The sequence below is a fragment of the Solanum stenotomum genome, chromosome 7, assembly GCF_019186545.1.
Source record: "Solanum stenotomum isolate F172 chromosome 7, ASM1918654v1, whole genome shotgun sequence".
In the NCBI taxonomy this organism is placed as follows: Eukaryota; Viridiplantae; Streptophyta; class Magnoliopsida; order Solanales; family Solanaceae; genus Solanum; species Solanum stenotomum.
The window spans coordinates 2,363,159-2,383,742 of record NC_064288.1 but is presented as its reverse complement, the minus strand read 5'-3'; the positions used below and the strand labels follow the sequence as shown (position 1 = coordinate 2,383,742).

The 20,584-nt window shown below is 30.5% G+C and overlaps 1 protein-coding gene and 1 long non-coding RNA gene across 3 annotated transcripts in view; both read left to right on the top strand.

The window, feature by feature from the left end:
* LOC125871041 (piezo-type mechanosensitive ion channel homolog) overlaps positions 1-20,584 on the top strand; it is a 320,324-nt gene that overhangs the window by 197,989 nt on the left and 101,751 nt on the right. The gene's annotated exons all lie outside the window — the stretch shown is intronic.
* Positions 1-20,584, top strand: part of LOC125871094 (uncharacterized) — a 33,755-nt gene that overhangs the window by 2,458 nt on the left and 10,713 nt on the right. Inside the window, exon 2 of one of the 2 annotated variants that reach the window (XR_007446970.1) lies at positions 15,890-15,992. The exons of the other annotated variant lie outside the window; for it this stretch is intronic. This is a non-coding gene — a long non-coding RNA (uncharacterized LOC125871094). Of the gene's footprint in view, positions 1-15,889; positions 15,993-20,584 lie in introns of those variants that run through there. 2 annotated transcript variants of the gene reach the window in all.

The following is a 20,584-nucleotide window of genomic DNA, read 5'->3' as shown; positions in this document are numbered from 1 at the left end:
ATAGTAGTTATTATTATACTATAAATGTCGATGGCCATAGTGGATCAAGAGGTGGTAATTGACTGTTATGGTTGTCCAGTAAAGGTTAGTGCGTAGAATTAATAATGCTAAAAATATTTTTACGGAATCTCTATAGTAAACATCTTGATTAATGACTTTGTATAAAGAAAATTTTAATTATATAAAATTTATGAAGAATTAATAAGTGATTGTGAGAGGAAAAATTATATTAAGTAACGTAATATATTAAGATTTAAATTTATACTTTCTTTTAAGTACAAACATATAAGTATTAATGTTTAACAAAATCAATAGATAATTTCACACTTAATTCTGAATTTACCTTTATCACTAATTATCGATATTTCTATATTACATTTTTTAAGACATAGCATTTATTATTCAAAGGATGATAACCTGCGGTAGCTATAATCTGTCACAGTCTTTGTCCTTCGAATGAACACTTTGTGCGCACTAAGTAAATACCCTACTTGTAATAGCTTGCAAATCACACAGGAGATATAAACCGCACTAGGCAAGTCCTATGTGACAAATTTTCAATGTTAATATATACAATATTTAAATAATTACATATTTATTGTTAATATTAATTAAATATTTTAATTTGTACTCAATCTTTTACTAATCATTATGCAATATTTTTAAAATTTTATTATTTGTTAAAATACAGTTGATGTAATTATAATTAAAAGTTGTAGGTAATTATATTTATAGCTAATTTCTACTTCTTAATTTGTTTAATTCATTTAAATTTGTATCAATCACGTTTTAATATTGGCTTTCTAAGACTGTTATCTATTTTTTTTTAATTGTCTTCTTAGACATTTCAAGTCAAACTAATTATATTATTGAATAATTAAATTTAAAAAGGCATTGTCTTAAACTTTGAATGTCTTATAAAGCGTAACAATCACTACAATATTAAAGGAGATTCAAGCCCACTACGGCATAATCTACACCGTTCCAGCAGTATCACTCTTGACTTGTCTCCTTCAGGATACAACAGTCCAACAACGTCGTACAACTCAAACAAATTCGGATTAGTTGAAGAGTCCAAAGCTCCATAAAAAGAACACTTTCCTTCAACATATAATACTCTCTTTTGTATAGTGAATATAGTGGAAGACTTAGAATATTTTCTGTCTCAACTCTCTCTTTCACTACATGCACGAACCTCAATATAAACTTCTTATCTTTTCTTACATTATTTCACTTCTACTTGGGATCCTTCACAAAGGAAGAAACACCACTATTTATAGGTGAAGAAGTCTTTCATATAATCAATGGGTAGATGTTACATGAGTTACAAGAAACTAATGGTCATATAGTTACAAGGAACTAATGGTCATATGAGTTACAAGAAACTAATGACCTTGAGAGTTACAAGAACTAATGGTTGTATGAGTTACAAGACACTAATGACCATGAAAGTTAGTTACAAGAAGTAATGGTCATATAAGTTACAACAACCAATAGTCATTTATATCACTAACATATGCACTTAGTATTTTATTTTAATAATAAAATACATATACACCAACAAAAAAATATCCCAATAATATGAGTCAATTATATATACACATTTTGATATCAAATATCTAAACCTTTATACTAAAAAATTCTATACAAAAAAATAGCTTGATAAGCTTTCTATTTAGATAGATTTTTTAAAAATATGTACATATACTATGAAGTGTATCTATGATTACATACCCAGTTTATTTCTTTTTTTATGACCCATTAGATTAAAACCAGAATGTATGAAACAAATAGTTTTTGTTTTTTATAATTAAATATATGAGTATAGCTGTATAAGTTATTTATATATTTTTAAATAGAATATTTTATTTTAGAAAATTTCTTATTTTTACTTGAGTGTGCTTCTTTACTATTCCACTTCAAATTCTTATATTTACTTGATAAAAAAAAAAAAGTCTTATGGTTACTTAGACATTACAACGTTTTTCTTAACGTATATATAAGGTTATTTGTTGATTTTTTTATTTTTATTTCTTCTATTCTCTCTCTATATATTTCTAAGATTTCATTATAAAAGGATTTATTTCTAAAAAAAACATGAGTAACATCATTACATGTTTATGTTATAATATAAGCTCATAGACTTATCCGCGCTTCGCGCGGTAATATAAAAATACCTTTTTAAATTTTATTTTTCTTTATAATATTTGAAAATTGAAAATGTTTTTGAATATTATAGTCCACAAATAAAAACTATTAGATTTTATGTTTTAATCCATTTAATTTTTATTTTTATATTTTATAAATCTAATTTCCCATTACCTAAGACTTAATTATGAGGAAACTAGATATATTCAAAAAGTACAGATGATCTTTGATAAAATTTATATCTTAATAAGAAAATTTATATTTATATTTTGCGTAATTACTTATCAATTTTATGTTAAAGGGAATATAGACTCCCTTCATATTAGCTTACGTCGTTCATGGTTCTATCAAGAAAATAGCCCTTTAATATATTTTAATCCATTCATATTAGCTAAAAGACATGTTTCTATTAAGATTTTTTTTTTTTTTTCCTAAATAGTACTAGCAAATAAAACAATGAAAGAGATTATGAATAAACTATGTGTTTGTTAGCTTAAAGAATCTCCCCATAAGACACATGCAGCAAAAAAAATAAAGGAAAAAAATATTACAATCTCATACCCACAAAGTAAACCAATTAAGATAATTTATTGATAATAATTATAAGACATTTAAGATTAAATCTTTAGGCACATGAAAAATTATTGAGAAATAAAACAAAAGCAATTACGATAATTTATTGATAATAGTTATAATAAATTAGACTCTGTGACTTTATACTGCATTAATAAAAAAAATATATAATATATAATAAAGGCATTTAAGATTAAATTATTAGGCATATGAAAAACTATTAAGAAATAAAAGATAAAAAAAGTATTTTTTTTCTTTCTTTCTTTTTACTTTCCTTGGTGTGGGGAGGTGAAAGGGGTGCCTTCAACTTATAAAGCACATTTGAAGAAGATTTTAATTTAATATATGTAGAATAAATATGAGAAATTACTCTAGAACAATTCAAAAATTAACTGATGACAACAATTAGTAAGAATTGAAAGTATATATATTTTACTGTCAACTGCTATTAATAAATTTAAGTAAATTAAATTTAAAAAATTAAATCCCACAATTCAGGGGCTTTAATTCAAGGAATAAAGATCTGAAAAATACACTAACTTTGGTCTGATTTGCTGTTGCGATACTAAACTTTCATGAGGACCTATTACCTCCCTAGACTATTTAATACCATATTTTTTATCCCCTAAACTATTTAATAGTGTATTTTAAAGGTATATATGTGTCCACGTGGACACATTACTATTTATAATTTTGCATTATTTTTTATGTCCACGTGGGCAAATATATATGTTTAAAATACGGTATTAAGTAGTGATCTAGGGAGGTAATAGATCATCATGAAAGTTTAGTATCGCAACAACAACTTCGACCAAAGTTAGAATATTTTTCAAACCCTTATCCCTTAATTCAAAGATCAAATCTCATAATTGCCGATATGAATCACCACCTTCATGATAGATGGTCATATTTTATGTCAATCACATGATATGATTATGTATTTGTAGCAGTATTATTTTGAGGATAGTAAATATTTCTCGTCTAGAAATAAATTGAGACACAAAAAAAAGAAAGAGATGTTGAAGAATAAACTGATCCAAATTAATATAAAAATATATCTGCAATAGATTATATATATATCGTAAAGAGATAAATTTAGTGACAAATGCATGCTATCAGCAAAGCTCTTCATAAGGTTATTGGTATACGAAAATATTTGCATAAATAGTTACACTATGATCAAATACAATAATATAAAATTAGTAAATCAAACATGCTACGAGCAAAGCATGTGCTTCTCAAAATTAGTCTGCATAAATCAAACACAACAAATAGACATTAGAGAAACATATTGCGTTGACAATTGAGTATATCAAATTAAACACAAATTTAACATTTCTATTTTATTTTATATGCAGCTTCTACAACTATGATTTTGCTAGAGAATTGATATTTACTCATNCGCGGTAATATAAAAATACCTTTTTAAATTTTATTTTTCTTTATAATATTTAAAAATTAAAAATGTTTTTGAATATTATAGTCCACAAATAAAAACTATTAGATTTTATGTTTTAATCCATTTAATTTTTATTTTTATATTTTATAAATCTAATTTCCCATTACCTAAGACTTAATAATGAGGAAACTAGATATATTCAAAAAGTACAGATGATCTTTGATAAAATTTATATCTTAATAAGAAAATTTATATTTATATTTTGCGTAATTACTTATCAATTTTATGTTAAAGGGAATATAGACTCCCTTCATATTAGCTTACGTCGTTCATGGTTCTATCAAGAAAATAGCCCTTTAATATATTTTAATCCATTCATATTAGCTAAAAGACATGTTTCTATTAAGATTTTTTTTTTTTTTTTATAAATACTACTAACAAATAAAACAATGAAAGAGATTATGAATAAACTATGTGTTTGTTAGCTTAAAGAATCTCCCCATAAGACACATGCAGCAAAAAAAATAAAGGAAAAAAATATTACAATCTCATACCCACAAAGTAAACCAATTAAGAAAATTTATTGATAATAATTATAAGACATTTAAGATTAAATTTTTAGGCACATGAAAAATTATTGAGAAATAAAACAAAAGCAATTACGATAATTTATTGATAATAGTTATAATAAATTAGACTCTGTGACTTTATACTGCATTAATAAAAAAAATATATAATATATAATAAAGGCATTTAAGATTAAATTATTAGGCATATGAAAAACTATTAAGAAATAAAAGATTTTTTTTTTCTTTCTTTCTTTTTACTTTCCTTGGTGTTGGGAGGTGAAAGGAGTGCCTTCAACTTATAAAGCATAGTTGAAGAAGATTTTAATTTAATATATGTAGAATAGATATGAGAAATTACTCTAGAACAATTCAAAATTAACTGATGACAGCAAATTAGTAAGAATTGATATACATTTTACTGTCAACTGCTATTAATAAATTTAAGTTAATTAAATTTAACAAATTAAATCCCACAATTCAAGGGCTTTAATTCAAAGGTCAAATCTCATAATTGCCGATATGAATCACCACCTTCATGATAGATGGTCACATTTTATGTCAATCACATGATATGAATATGTATTTGTAGCAGTATTATTTTGAGGATAGTAAATATTTCTCGTCTAGAAATAAATTGAGACACAAAAAAAGAAAAAGATGTTAAAAAATAAACTGATCCAAATTAATATAAAAATATATCTGCAATAGATTTTATATATATATATATATATACTAGTAAAGAAAGCTCGGGCGTTGTCCGGGCCCAACATTAATAAAGTTATATTGTTACTCTCTCCGTCCCATATTAGATGAGAATCTTACTAAAAATATATTTTTCATATTATTTGAGCACTTATTAAATTAGGATAGAATTAATTAATTCTTTTTCATTTTACCCCTACAATTAAAATGACCATTCCTATATTGTATGTGTATTTTTTGTAACTCATTTCAATGTGCATTGATATAAACAAAGGGCAAAATGGTGAAGTCTTCCAATGTATTAATGATTTCTTAATTACCGTATAAAATTGGAAGTGCCCATCTAATATGGGACGGAGGGAGTATAGTTTATGTATTGTTATAAAATTAGTAAAGATTGTTATAATATATTTTGCTCATAAGTGAGCTAATATAGAAACTTATTTGTCATTTGTCTTTTTAATTTCAATTTTAAATAGCAAATAAATGTAGCGATAAGATTGATGGTAGAAATGAAGCATATCTTTCTAAATTTAAGTAAAAATAAATAGAGTAGAAGTAACATTAGAGTTATCGGTAGGACGATTCATTCGGTTATTTTTTAAAAAACTATATCATTCAATTTTTCGGCTATTTTATAATGTATAACCAAAATTAAAAATTTAAAATCATCACAATCCTAATTTATGTGACAAAAGTAGTACAAAAATTAGTGTTTTTTTTGTTGTCTTGTAAATATTTTAAGTTATTATTTATTGTAAATTATAGTACTTGTTATTAAAGTTTTTAATAACATATGTTACTTTTTATGTTTGAGAGTTAAATCAAATTTTTTTTATATGTCTTTTAATTTTATATGTGTTTTGTCCTTTTCCATTTTGAAAAACCAATACTCTCTCCATTTTATTTTATATGTCATTTTTTTTATAAATATATTGGTTATTTCCTCTTTTTATTGGAACACATGTTGACTTGTGGTGAATACTTATTCCCTCTTCTTATATAGTAAAATATATATATATCATAAAGAGGTAAATTTAGTGACAAATACATGCTACCAGCAAAGCTCTTCATAAGGTTATTGGTATACGAAAATATTTGCATAAATAGTTACACTGATCAAATACAATAATATAAAATGAGTAAATCAAATATGCTACCAGCAAAGCAGAGTTAATTTCTTAAAAGTCATTCAACTTTGAAAAACTATCTAATAAAGTCATTGAATTTTATTTTGTATCAATAAAATCACTCATCTTAAGTTTTTATATCAATAAAATCATCCAACTAAATTTATTATTAAAATAAATTTGACATGACAACATTATTTTTTATATCATGCTAATTTTACTTTTAAATTTGTGTTTTAAAGATAAAAAAGTAATTAAAAACAAATTAAGCCCTTGCTTTTTCATTACAAAACGTAAAATCAGAGTCGTAATCCAACTTACTGTTACGGACTCTGATTACAACAAATCCATCCAACAAAAATGGATTATTACGGAAAGTCCACACATTGATGGATTATTTTTTAGTATTTTAACTACTCCTAATTTTTCCTTCTAAATAATATCTAAAAAATTATAACAAATTACAGTAGTTGATTTACATAGATAATAGGATTTTCTTTACATAAATAAAATCATTTAGATTAATTATTATTCTTTTTTTGGGTACGTATTTAAATTAATTATAATGAAGTATTAATTTTGAGACATTTGTTTATTATTATTTTAATAATGAACATGACATAAAAAAAAATTAATAATAAATTTAGTTGAGTGATTTTATTGATATAAAGTTCTAAGTTGAGTGATTTTATTGATATAAAACAAAGTTTAATGATTTTGCTATTTTTTCAAAGTTGAGTGACCTTTTGAGATATTAACTCCAGCAAAACATGTGCTTCTCAAAATTAGTCTGCATAAATCAAACACAACAAATAGANCTAAGTTGAGTGATTTTATTGATATAAAACAAAGTTTAATGACTTTGCTAAATAATTTTTCAAAGTTGATTGACCTTTTGAGATATTAACTCCAGCAAAGCATGTGCTTCTCAAAATTAGTCTGCATAAATCAAACACAACAAATAGACATTAGAGAAACATATTGCGTTGACAATTGAGTATATCAAATTAAACACAAATTTAACATTTCTATTTTATTTTATTTTGCTAGAGAATTGATATTTACTCATTTTCTCCTCGTGCCTATGCTGAACTGCACATATATTTATATAGTCGGAATGTTATATTTGCAGAAAAGAACGTAAATTAAAAGGATAAGAAACGGTAGAGTAATTAGTACTAATTACTATTAGACTTTAATTACTATTCGAATTTCGAGAGTCAAACAGTTTATGTTACCTGAATTTCACCGGACTTGATCTTTCGATAAGTCCCCACATCAAAAACAGGGTACTTCCCATAATTTTACAAGCAAATGGTCCTTCCTCTGGCCTTTTCACCCCATAATACTTGCTTATATCTCCATACATCAACTTACTTAACATCACCATTATAGTGTCTACCACTGTGTATGCAACTTTGTACTTCAACAACATTATCCCCAAATATCCCATTTCTCTTGATATCAAGTGCATCTGTAACGTCAGACGCATTTGAGTTCTAAATTTTAGGACAAAAAACTGATATAACGAAAAATATTTAAAATAAAACTAATTGATTACCAAGCTTCGAACAATGATTGAAGTATTAGCACCATTATTAGCAGATCAAGTGCAATTTCCATGCCTGAATTTCCACAATCAACAACCAAGACATTTTTACCCTTAAACTTCTCACCATTTATGTATTGAGTAGAATGAAAAGCATCTCCAGTGAAACTTGCCAATCCAGGGACATCAGGGATAAAAGGGTAACTAGCTTCACCAGTAGCTACAACAAGAAATTTACAAAAATACTCTTCCATTTCATCTGAATTACCATTTCTAACCTTAACATTCCTTTTTTTAGAAAATTCATCAAATTTAGCAAATTCAACATTTCTATTATAAAAAGGGGTGATATTAAGGGTGTGTTTGGTATGAAGGAAAATGTTTTTCATGGAAAATGTTTTCCTAAAAAATGTTTTCCTGGAAAACAAGTTGATTTTTGACTTATTTTCTTATGTTTGGTTGGTGAGTAGAAAATGTTGTTTCCTTCATACCAAACACACCCTAAATGAGTAACATAGTCATCCAAGTATTGAATGAATAGCTTTTTTTGGTATATAAGTAGGTGAAGAAGAAGGAAAAGGAATATAAGGAAGTTGACAAAATCGTTTAGGTAAATGAAGATGAACTCTATCATAAGAATATATTTTCCAAATAGGAGAGTAACAATCTTCTTTTTGAAGAATGAGATTTGGTATACATAATTTATTTAGTCAATGTCTTTATAATTTGACTTTGAAAAAAGAAGCTATGACAATTAAAAGTAGACAAAGTCAGGGGCGGAGCAACTGTAGCGGAAGGGGGTTTGGCCGAACCAACTGACTTTTCCGTAGACTATATTTATATTAAAATATGAAGTACAATGTATCTATATATTTCCTGCGAACTCATAAACACACTGAAGCGTTTGGTCCAGTGGTCATTGAGCACCCATCGAGATCATTCACCCCCGTGGTCTAGGGGTTCGAATCTCGATAGTCACACAATTTTGGGTTAATATTAAAAAAAAAAACAATTGTTAAATGAAAAAAAAATAGTATTTATATCGTACTCTGAAACTACAATATCTGACTATTGATTTCTACTCGCATTCAAAAAATTTAACTCAATTTTTTTTCTCCAAAAATTATGGTTCTAACTTTTATTGTTGATCTAATTGCTGCTATCCAACATCTGGCCTCCGGTGTATATTCTTGTNCGATAGTCACACAATTTTGGGTTAATATTAAAAAAAAAAACAATTGTTAAATGAAAAAAAAATAGTATTTGTATCGTACTCTGAAACTACAATATCTGACTATTGATTTCTACTCACATTCAAAGAAAAATTTTCTCCAAAAATTATGGTTCTAACTTTTATTGTTGATCTAATTGCTGCTATTCAACATCTGGCCTCCGGTGTATATTCTTGTGTCTCCCTTTTCATTTTTTTCCTTATTTGGTTCCTTATTCGTTTTTAGTAAATTAAATACTTGTATTTGTTCGTTAATTTGATGATTGTTACTTTAGGTTAAGATCGTTGTTCTTTTTAAAAATTTAGAACCCACTGACATGAAATCTTATCTCCGCTTCTGCATACAATGTGTCTTTTTATCGTTACCTAAGGATGAATTTAAACGGTACGATATAAGAGCACAAGAACAAATCTAACTATTTTTTCTTTTGGCTTATACATTTTGACATATATAACAACTTTTTTTATTTTGGTTTTAAGACCAAATGAGCTTGTGGTCATTAATTAACTGCGTAGATGGTTAAGCTTGAAGAAGGCAACAAAATTGAGAGAGTTGTACTTTCACCTCACCTAGGCATTAAGTACGAGTTGTATACTTTTCAATCAATTTTGCGCACTAGGAAAACCCTCACATGTAATAGCCTGCTGCAATTTACATCGAAGATATAAATTGCATTAGGCAATTCCTATGCAATAATTTTTCAATGTTAATATATACAATATTTAAATAATTACATATTTATTGTTCATATTAATTGAAATTTTTAGTTTGTACTCAATCTTTTACTAATCATTATGCAATATTTTTAAAATTTTATTATTTGTTAAAATACAACTGATGTAATTATAATTAAAAGTTGTAGGTAATTATATTTATAGCTAATTTCTACTCCTTAATTTGTTTAATTCATTTCAATTTGATTCAATCACGTTTTAATATTGACTTTCTAAGATTGTTATCAATTTTTTTTAGGTGTCTTCTTAGACATTTCAAGCCCAAACCAATTATATTATTGAATAATTAAATTTAAAAAGACATTATCTAACTTTGAATGTCTTATGAAGCATAACAATCACTACAATATTGATGAGTTAGACCTATTTTTATAATTAAAGGTAATACAAAATATTATACAAAATAAAAATTATACTCCAATTGACATACTAGGTGATGTCTTAATGCTATTTTTTAAATATTTCTACTACTTCTAGATAAACATTTGTGGTATTGTGTAACGTGTAATAATTTATATACAACTATTTCAGTCCTATGAATTATTGCACTTTTTTTTTATTATACTATCAATTGAAAAAAAGAGAATTAACTATCAAATTTACAATTAACTATTAGAATATATAAATGATTACATAAACATAAGATCTCTTTTTTAAAAAAATAGTTGACTTTAGATCTCGCATCCTATTAAGTTATTGCAATTTTGGTTGGGGTGACATATTAATATGTGTGATAAATTTCAATCTTGTGTCTATAAATTACACAAAGACAACTTTTTGGGATTCATGTTGTTGACCGCCTGAACTCCTAAATTACTTTATTGTAAATTTGATTTAATTTAATTTAAAGTAAAGATGAATTCATATTAATATTCATCACAAAAATATTCAGAAAAATTATAGGGATTAATTATTAAATTGAATTACATATTATAATAGTTAGTAATAATTTTTTTACAAATTTTAAAGATTTAACAATTAATACTAAATTGACTAATTTTCAATTGAAGTTTAAACCTGAGTCGATACTCAAAATTCAACACTAAGATTACTACTAATCTTAAATTCTCTCACTCACATTACATTGCATAAAAAAGAATTAAATGTCATAATTTAATTTAACTAACCAACATTCACATTCCTTCATGTCTAAGACTCTAAAAACTTTCACTCAACAAAAGCAATATATAATTATTTAGAAAGCAGAGAGTTGATATGTGTGGCTATGTTTTGGGCATCAAATGCAATCCCATAAAGTCCTCTTCTTGATAATCCCACACAATAGAGTCCATTCTTCCCCTTCCAATGTTGTGGAAATTCTGGCTTTGGTAATCCATCTTCATTCAGCAGATAATCATCTCCCTACACAATAAACACATATAGAATGCAAAAAAAAATTTAGAATCATCTGAACTTATTATCTTTTTCTTCAAAAACAAAATTAGAAAACAGAAGAAAATCACACAACAAAGAAGACAATTTAATATTATTACTATTAGAATACAAAAAACAAAAAAAAAGGTTACTCACCTGAAGCCAGTTGTGAGTAGTTCTCTTGAAGCCAGTAGGAAAAACAATACCATCAAATTGATGAATTTTACCATTTTCCAACACAACATCATACCATTTTCCAACATAACATCATTTCCTCTTATGCTTTTCATTGCAGGTAACACCTGTCACCATCATTTATTTTTAATCACATGAATCAGATATGGTTTGAATTCCGCGAGTCAAACAGTTTATGTTACTTGAATTTCACCGGACTTGATCTTTTGATAAGTCCCCACATCAAAAACAGGTACTTCCCATACTTTATTTTACAAGCAAATGGTCCTTCCTCTGGCCTTTTCACATCATAATATTTGCTTATATCTCCGTACATCAACTTACTTAACATCACCATTATAGTATCCACCACTGTATATGCAACATAGTACTTCAACAACATCAACCCCAAAATATATCCCATTTCTCTTGATATCAAGTGCATCTGTAACATACAGACGCACGATTAGAAATTTAGAATTTTAAATTTTAGGACAGAAGAATGATATAACAAAAAATATTTAAAATAAAATTAATTGATTACCAGGCTTCGAACAATGATGGAAGTATTAGCACCATTATTAGCAAGATCAAGTGCAATTTCCATGCCTGAATTTCCACAACCAACAACTAGGACATTTTTGCCCTTATACTTCTCACCATTTTTGTATTGAGTAGAATGAAAAGCATCTCCAGTGAAACTTGCCAATCCAGGGACATCATGGATAAAAGGGTAACTGTAACACTCAGAAATTTTTTGAGTTAAGACTTGAACCATTCTTCGTAGTGAGTGATATTTTACCAAGGAATTAAAAATTTCTTAAATGTTAAGGTCACTATATGTAGCACCTTGAGTTCCAAGAAGAAGAGAGTTCATTCAAGTCATTCCTAAGTTTTTCTTAAGTTTTGGGTCAATTTCAAACAACCATAACTCCAAGTACAAGACGAGTTAGGTGAGGTACAAGATAGAAAATTAAAGCCCTTTGAGTCCTCTTTCCAACGCCACTGAGCTTGCTCAATTCCGAGCTCTAAGTAAAATGTTATGACTGATTTACTAACTACGCGCAAACCTGGCAGCAGCTCCGCGACGCGGAGCCAACACGGACCTCACTGCCTGGTGAAAGATCTTTCCGACTCCTAGCTTGTTTTAATTATTTTCTTAAAGGGTATTTTAGTCCTAAAAACCCTTAGGAGGTCATCTAAATACGTGTAGAAAATCAGTTTTCTTAAATCTAAACCCTCTCATTCACTCCAAGGATTCTACGCTCAAGAAATTCAAGAAACACTAAGGCTAGGGTTCTTCTTCAAAGGTTTTCCTTCAAGTTGCTTCAAAAAGATAATTCTTTCAGGTATGTAAGCTTCCATATTGTTGGGTTTGTTCACCCACACACCAATCATGTTAATTTCAGTTTTAAATTCGTTCTAAAAGTTGAAGCTTTGATGTTCTTGTTATGTATTCATGAATTTGCTTTCGTTCTTGAATTGGACTGAGATTGAGGAGTTCTTGAGGTTAATGTGTCGATTTATAGAGGGGTTAGAGTTAGATTCTAGTGTACATGTGATGGGTATCTAAATCTAAAGAGAGATTGAGAAAAAGAATCGAATATAGGCGAATTAGGGTTAAGAAACGAAGAAGAAATTTCGTCGGTCGAAATTTGAAACCCCCTCCGCGTCGCGCAGCCACTTCTCAGATTTGGGAATTTCTGTTTCGCGGAGCTGACACAGAGTGTTCTGCCTCAAAATCGAAACCAAAATTTAATGTTTCTCCGCGTCACGGACCCACCTTCAGATATTGACTTTCAGACTTTTCTCATGTTTAGCTATCTAAAATCATTCCTAAACATCATGAGACCTTTCCTATCACAAATCACAACCTTGAATTCAAATCACATTGAAGGTAGAGTTGAGAGTCAAGTCTTGAGAGTTCTTTCAAACATTTTTCAGAAAATCCCTTTTTGTCTTTTTGAGGAGTCTTCTACAAATTCTAATAACTTGTTTCAAGACTCGAGCAAGTGAGTATGAGAGTGAGAATAATGTATTCATGAGATCTTTCTTATTATGAACTATAACTCTTGAATTCATAATTCACATTCAAGAGAGAATTAAGAGTAGAGTACAAGAAAGCCTTTGAGTTTAATTGTGAATCCTTTGAGATCAACTATCAATTTGAACTAAGTTTTGAGGAAATAATTCAGAGAATGAGAAGAGTCATATACATCAGTTCCATATAGTTATGTAGACTATCGAGTTGAGTTGTTTCATACCCATAATTTCGCATGAACTTTGTAAGTTGATCATCCTTCAAAGAAGTGGTATCTTCAAGTTCTAAGCCTTTAAGTGTTGAGTTCCTAAATCCCTTTTGAGAAGTATCTTTAAGTTCTTGAGTTGAATATTTCATGCTCATAATTCTGCATGAATATTATAAGTCGAACATTCTTGAGATGAGAAGTATCTTTGAGTTATTGAGTTGAGTAGTTCATTCTCATAATTCTGCATGAACTCTGAGTTGAGCATTCTTGAAAATGAGTAGTATCATTGAAGTTCTTGAGTTCCAAGTATTTGAGTTCTATCTATGGTTATTGAAAATCTTGTATTGAGTCGTTCATGTCCATAATTCGGCATGGACCATATTTTAAGAAGTCTTTTACAAAGGTTTTAACTTTGTTTTAAGACTTAAGTTTTAAGTTCAGTGAAGAGTAAAGTTGAAGTTCATTTCTTCAAAAGTATATGGGGACTAAGTATTCCCAAAGAGATTTAAAATGTTTTCACATTTAAATAAGAACGGAAACTAAGATTTTCAAAGAGCCTTCGAGCTAGTTTTCAGAAAAGAGTAATCACTTTCTAAATGAAGTAAGAGAGGAAATTGAGATTTCCAAGATAGCTTTTGAGCTAAGTTTTTTGAGCACTAATCTCAAATCACAGAAAGAAGTATGTTTTTAAAACATAAAGAGCTAGTATATTTTGGAAGTAGTATTGAGCACCGATATGGGGGAGAGTTCAGATAACTCACAACCCCCATAAACCATGTAGCCATCATGGTAGAAAAGGGTCATACTTTTTAGATGAATCACTTTCGCATAGACTAGTGGATCCACTTAGTAGTTCAGGTCATATGCCCTTGGCAAGGTATAGGATGTGTTGGCAGCGTGAGGAAGATCGTTGTATTATCACAATAGCTCTTATGTGATGGTTGTTGGTTAGAGAAACTCCCACAACAATATTTTGTATTTTTATGTACATCAAATTATTTGTATTTTTACATACATTTCAGAGTTATGTTGTATCCTTGCATACACACAGAGTTTAGAACATGTTTTTAAACAGCTTGTTTCTTCATATTGCACTTATTTTAAATTGCTTTATATTGAAATGAGTTCAGTCATATTGAGTTGAGTACCTAGAGTCGAATAACATATCTTTGAGTTGAGTGTCCAGAGTTCAGTACCCAGAGTCGAATATCATATCTTTGAGTTGAGTATCTTGTCATTGAGTATTCCTTGAGTTGATTAAGTTTGAGAAGAGGTAAGTATGTTTCCTTTATATCACATTTCAAGCTTATGTTATGCTTTAGAATTTCTCTTACATGCTCGTACATTCCACGTACTGAGCCATTTGGCCTGTATCTTTTCATGATGCAGACACATATATTCAGGATCACCAACAGGAGCTTCGTTGATACATCCGAAAGTTTGAGTTAGTTATGGTAAGTCTCCTTGTTTCCGGAGGATTTCATTTACTTTTCAGTTTAGTCAGGATGGCGTGGGTCTTGTCCCGACTTTCATCTTTATCAGTTAGAGGCTTCATAGATAGTCAGTATAGTTGAGAAGTCTGTATTATTCATTTATTTTATTAAATATTTTAAAGACTTAAATTGCCTATTTTATGGCAACTTAAATATATTATTTCTATTCTAATTTGTTCATTTGAGTTAAAGTTTTGAAAAGTTGAGTTTATTGAATTTTATTCAGTTTTAAGCTTTTGCATGCTTAAGTTAGTCTTTCACTTGTAGTCAGCCAGGATGAGGGTTCGCTTGGGGACCAACAATGGTTCTTGAGTGCCGGCCACGTCCAGGGTGTAGACTCAGGTCGTGACAGTAACTAGCTTCACCAGTAGCTACAACAAGAAATTTACAAAAATACTCTTCCATTTCATCAGAATTACCATTTCTAACCTTAACATTCCTTTTTTTAGTAAATTCATCAAATTTAGCAAATTCAACATTTCTTTTGTAAAAAGGGGTGATATTAAAATGAGTAACATAATCATCCAAATATTAAATGAATAGGTTTTTTGGTATATAAGTAGGTGAAGAAGAAGGAAAAGGAATATAAGGAAGTTGACAAAATTGTTTAGCTAAATGAAGATGAACTCTATCATAAGAATATTTTTTCCACATAGGAGAGTAACAATCGTCTTTTTCAAGAATGAGATTTGGTATACATAATTTATTTAGACATGCAGATGTAGCAAGACCACCAGGCCCACCACCAACAATGATAACCATAGCTTCTTCATGTTTATCAAGTGTTGTCACGACTAAAATTTAGAAGAAAATTTGATGGTGTTGAGAGAAAAAAAATAAAATATGAGGGATATATATATACATGGAAATATACTAGAGGACAACTTTGGAGTCATCAGAATTTATTTATTTTTTTGACTATTTGAGGCTTCATTTATGGTGACTTACTAATTTTTCTTCTCCTTTTTTTAATATTTTGGTTTGATTTGGTAGATTGTGTTTACAAATTATTAAGTCAACATTTATAAATTTATACATTGCTAAAATTAAATTTTGTCAACAATTTATAAGTGTTGACTTCTTGCCCTTCTTGCCAAATTTCATCACCAATTTCATAGGTGACACTTTAAGAAGAACATTCTCACCAGTTTGGAATTTCATATCTCTTACCTTATGGTCTTCATACTTTTTATGTCTACTCCGGGCTGCTAAAAGGTTAGCTTGAATACTTTTCACTTTGTCTTGAGCATCCTTCACTAAATCAACCCCTAAAGGATTCACATCTCCAGCCTCAAACTGTTTGGCCTTATCTCATCAATGAATATGGCCCTCACCTCAATGCTAGCTAACACCCCACATTTCTCTAAGATGCCAGTTGCATGAACTTAGACTCCAAGGTCTGAATCTCTGTATCCAAAGGTCTCTTGGTTACACTCAAACAAGCTAGACTACCCATACTTACCACCTTTCGACTCAAGGCATCTGCCACCACATTAGCCTTATCCGAATGGTATTGAATGGTGACATCATAATCTTTAAGTAACTCAATCCACCTTCTCTGTCTCATCCTTTTTAGTGAATACATGCTGCAGACTACGATAATCAATAAACACCTCACACTTGACACCATAAAGATAATGTCGCCAGATCTTAAGAGCAAATATTACCGCTGCTAACTCTAAATCGTGTGTGGGGTAATTCCTCTCATACACCTTTAATTGTCGATATGCATAAGCTATAACATTCTTATCTTGCATTAACACATCACCCAAACCCGAATGTGAAGCATCACAGTAAACAATAAAGTCCTTACCTTTCACCGGTAGTGCTAGAATAAGTGTTGTGGTCAAGAGAGTCTTGAGCTTTTGAAAGCTTTCTTCACACTTTTCAGTCCATTCAAAGGTTACCTCTTTTTTGGTCAATCTTGTCAGATGAGTGGCAATAAAAGCAAAGTTCTTCACAAATCGATGATAGTAGCTAGCGAACCCCACAAAACTCCTAACTTTAGTCACAGAGCTAAGCCGAACCCAATTCTTACCGCTTCAATCTTTTAGGGATCTACCATTACCCCTTTCTTCGAAATTACATGCCCCAAAAAAACAATAGAAGTCAATCGAAATTCACACTTAGAAAATTTTGCATACAACTTTTGTTTCCCAAGAACACCCAGAAGAATACAAAGATGGTCGGCATGCTCTTCTTCACTTTTTAAATAAACCAATATGTCATCAATAAGTACTATAACAAACGAATCAAGAAATGGCTTGAACACACCATTCATCAAACTCATGAAAGTTGCAGGCGCATTTGTCAACCTAAATGACATAANCCGCTTCAATCTTTTAGGGATCTACCATTACCCCTTTCTTCGAAATTACATGCCCCAAAAAAACAATAGAAGTCAATCGAAATTCACACTTAGAAAATTTTGCATACAACTTTTGTTTCCCAAGAACACCCAGAAGAATACAAAGATGGTCGGCATGCTCTTCTTCACTTTTTGAATAAACCAATATGTCATCAATAAGTACTATAATAAACGAATCAAGAAATGGCTTGAACACACCATTCATCAAACTCATGAAAGTTGCAGGCCCATTTGTCAACCTAAATGACATAACTAGAAACTCAAAGTGCCTATAGCATGCCTTAAATGTCGTTTTTGGTATGTCCTCAGGCCTAATTTTTAACTTATGGTAACCAGAAGTTGAATCAATCTTAGAGAAAATAGATGCACCCTGCAACTGGTCAAACGGATCATATATCTGAGGTAATGGATAACTATTCCGAATGGTGATCGTATTCAATTGTCGATTGTCTATACACATCCTCATACTACCGTCTTTTTTTCTTAACAAACAAGACAGAGGCACCCCACGGGAAAACACTAGGAGAGATAAAACATTTATCAAGAAGTTCTTGGATTTGAGCCTTGAGCTCTCTCAACTCTACCGGGGCCATGCGATATGGAAAAATGAAAATGGGGTGTGTGCCAGGTTCTAAATCTATGCAGATATCTATATCTCTATTCGGAGGCATACCAGGCAAATCCGTAGGAAACACTTCTCTAAATTCTGACACCACAGGAATATACTCAATAGAGGGAGACTGAACCTCAACATTCTGAATATGAGCCAAATATGACAAACAACCCTGCCCCACCAGTTTCCTAGCCCGAATAGAGGATATGATCTTAGCTAGCTTAGGCTTATACACCCCTTCCAACTCTAACTTTTCCCTACTTGGAATTTCTAGAGTCACAGACTTAGTACTACAATTAAGCACATCATAATAGGGGGACAACCAAGCCATGCCTAAGATTATGTCAAAGTCAGTCATATCCAAAATCACCAAATCAGCCAAAGTCTGAAAATGCATAAACAAGATAGAACAAACACGATAGACATAATTGACTATGACAAACTCTCCAACTGGGGTAAAAACATGGATGGGGGCATCAAGTATATCACAAATCATATCAAATCCTAAGGCAAACTGAACGGACACATAAGAATAAGTAGAACCCGAATCAAATAACACATTAGCCATCCAGTCAAAGACAAGAATAGTGCATGTGATCACTGCATCAGAAGACTCTGCCTCGCTCTTGCTTGGAAAGGCATAGCACTGATCCATGTCATCTTGATGGGAGATTTCCCTGTCTGGCTGTGTTGTATCTCTGTATATGTTATCATTTCCCTGACCTTCAAGGCCTCGCTGATTTCCTCTTCGCCCACCTTGTGGATGTCCTCGATCGTTATTACCATTTTCCGCGGATACCACTGCTCTAGTCTACTGCGGCACAGAATCCAACATGTGCGGTTGGGGACAATATATCCTCATATGCCCAGGTTCTCCACAATTATAGCAAGTGCGATCAAAAGATGGCATGCTGCCCGCCGAAGGTACAGCTCCCTAGCTATCCTGAATCAAATTATGAGGTGCAGTTCCAGAGTAATTATCTGTAGAAGCGGGCATAGCGGACTAAATTGGATGGGCTGCAAGTGTCGGCCTCCATGAACCTCTGGAGTAAGAACCTTGGAAGTTACTTGTGCTCTTGGCCAAAGCCTTAGCCTGCCCATCGCGCCTCACTACTTCCACTTTTTTCACAAAATATGTTACCTCATTAAAGTTTTTCCCTGCAGAAGTCATGTGCACACACAATACCTGTAACTCAGAGTTCAGTCCTTTGATGAATAGACGGATCCTCTATTCCTCAGTAGTCACCAATTGCATAGCATATCTAGACAAAACACTTAGCCTCATAAGCAGCCACATACACACCACCTTGCTCCAATGCCATGAACTTATCCTTTTTACGATCTCTCAAAGTCCAGGGAACATACTTCTCTAAAAATAGAGTATGAAACTGGGTCCAAGTGAGTGGGGGTAAAACTGAAGATCTGCATTCTACATAAGCTCTCCACCATTGCTTAACCTCAACTTGAAGCTGAAAAGCCACAAACTCTACTCCATGCTGATGGACAATACCTAACTTATGCAGTCTCTCATAACAATCTAAGATGAACTCATAGGCATCCTCTGTCACGACCCGAGAGCACCTCCTAGTCGTAACCGGCGTACTCGACCTCGAAGAGGTCTAATACAAGCCTCTTAGCATTCATTCATCGACTAGACACTAAAACCATAAGGAATTAAAAACGTTCTTTACCAAGAAAACATTTCATAAAAAAAAATAGCAAGCGAAAGACTTTCTAGACTTTATACATGATGTCTCAAAACCATCTAATACTTTAGAGTACAAAATTCGGGACTAATCCCATACACAACTTAAACAATACTAAAAAGGCATAAAAGAACATATTGGGTATTGTCCTCGAATATATGAGGATTCACCAAGTCTTTATCTTCAACACTTAGAAACATATCCAATAGCAATGACATGTCATCATCTCCAAATCCCTACACTTTAGTCCAAAAAGGGAAAGAAAGGGGTTAGCACAATTAAGTACTAAGTATGGAAACCATGCAAAAACATGTTAAAAAGGACATTTGGTTGAAAGTCATGCCTTATGCCATTTTAGTAAAACTTCATGAACATTGACATATTAGACATATTATAAAACATAACCAACATATAAGACATTAACCACATTATAGACATACTCAACATTTTCACCATGTAACTCATTTCATCATCCAAGGACCCTTATCTAAAGTTACCCTAAGACACACTTGAGTGAGACATGAAATGGCCGCCCATACAACCTCTTCATACACACCTAAGTGTTCCTCAA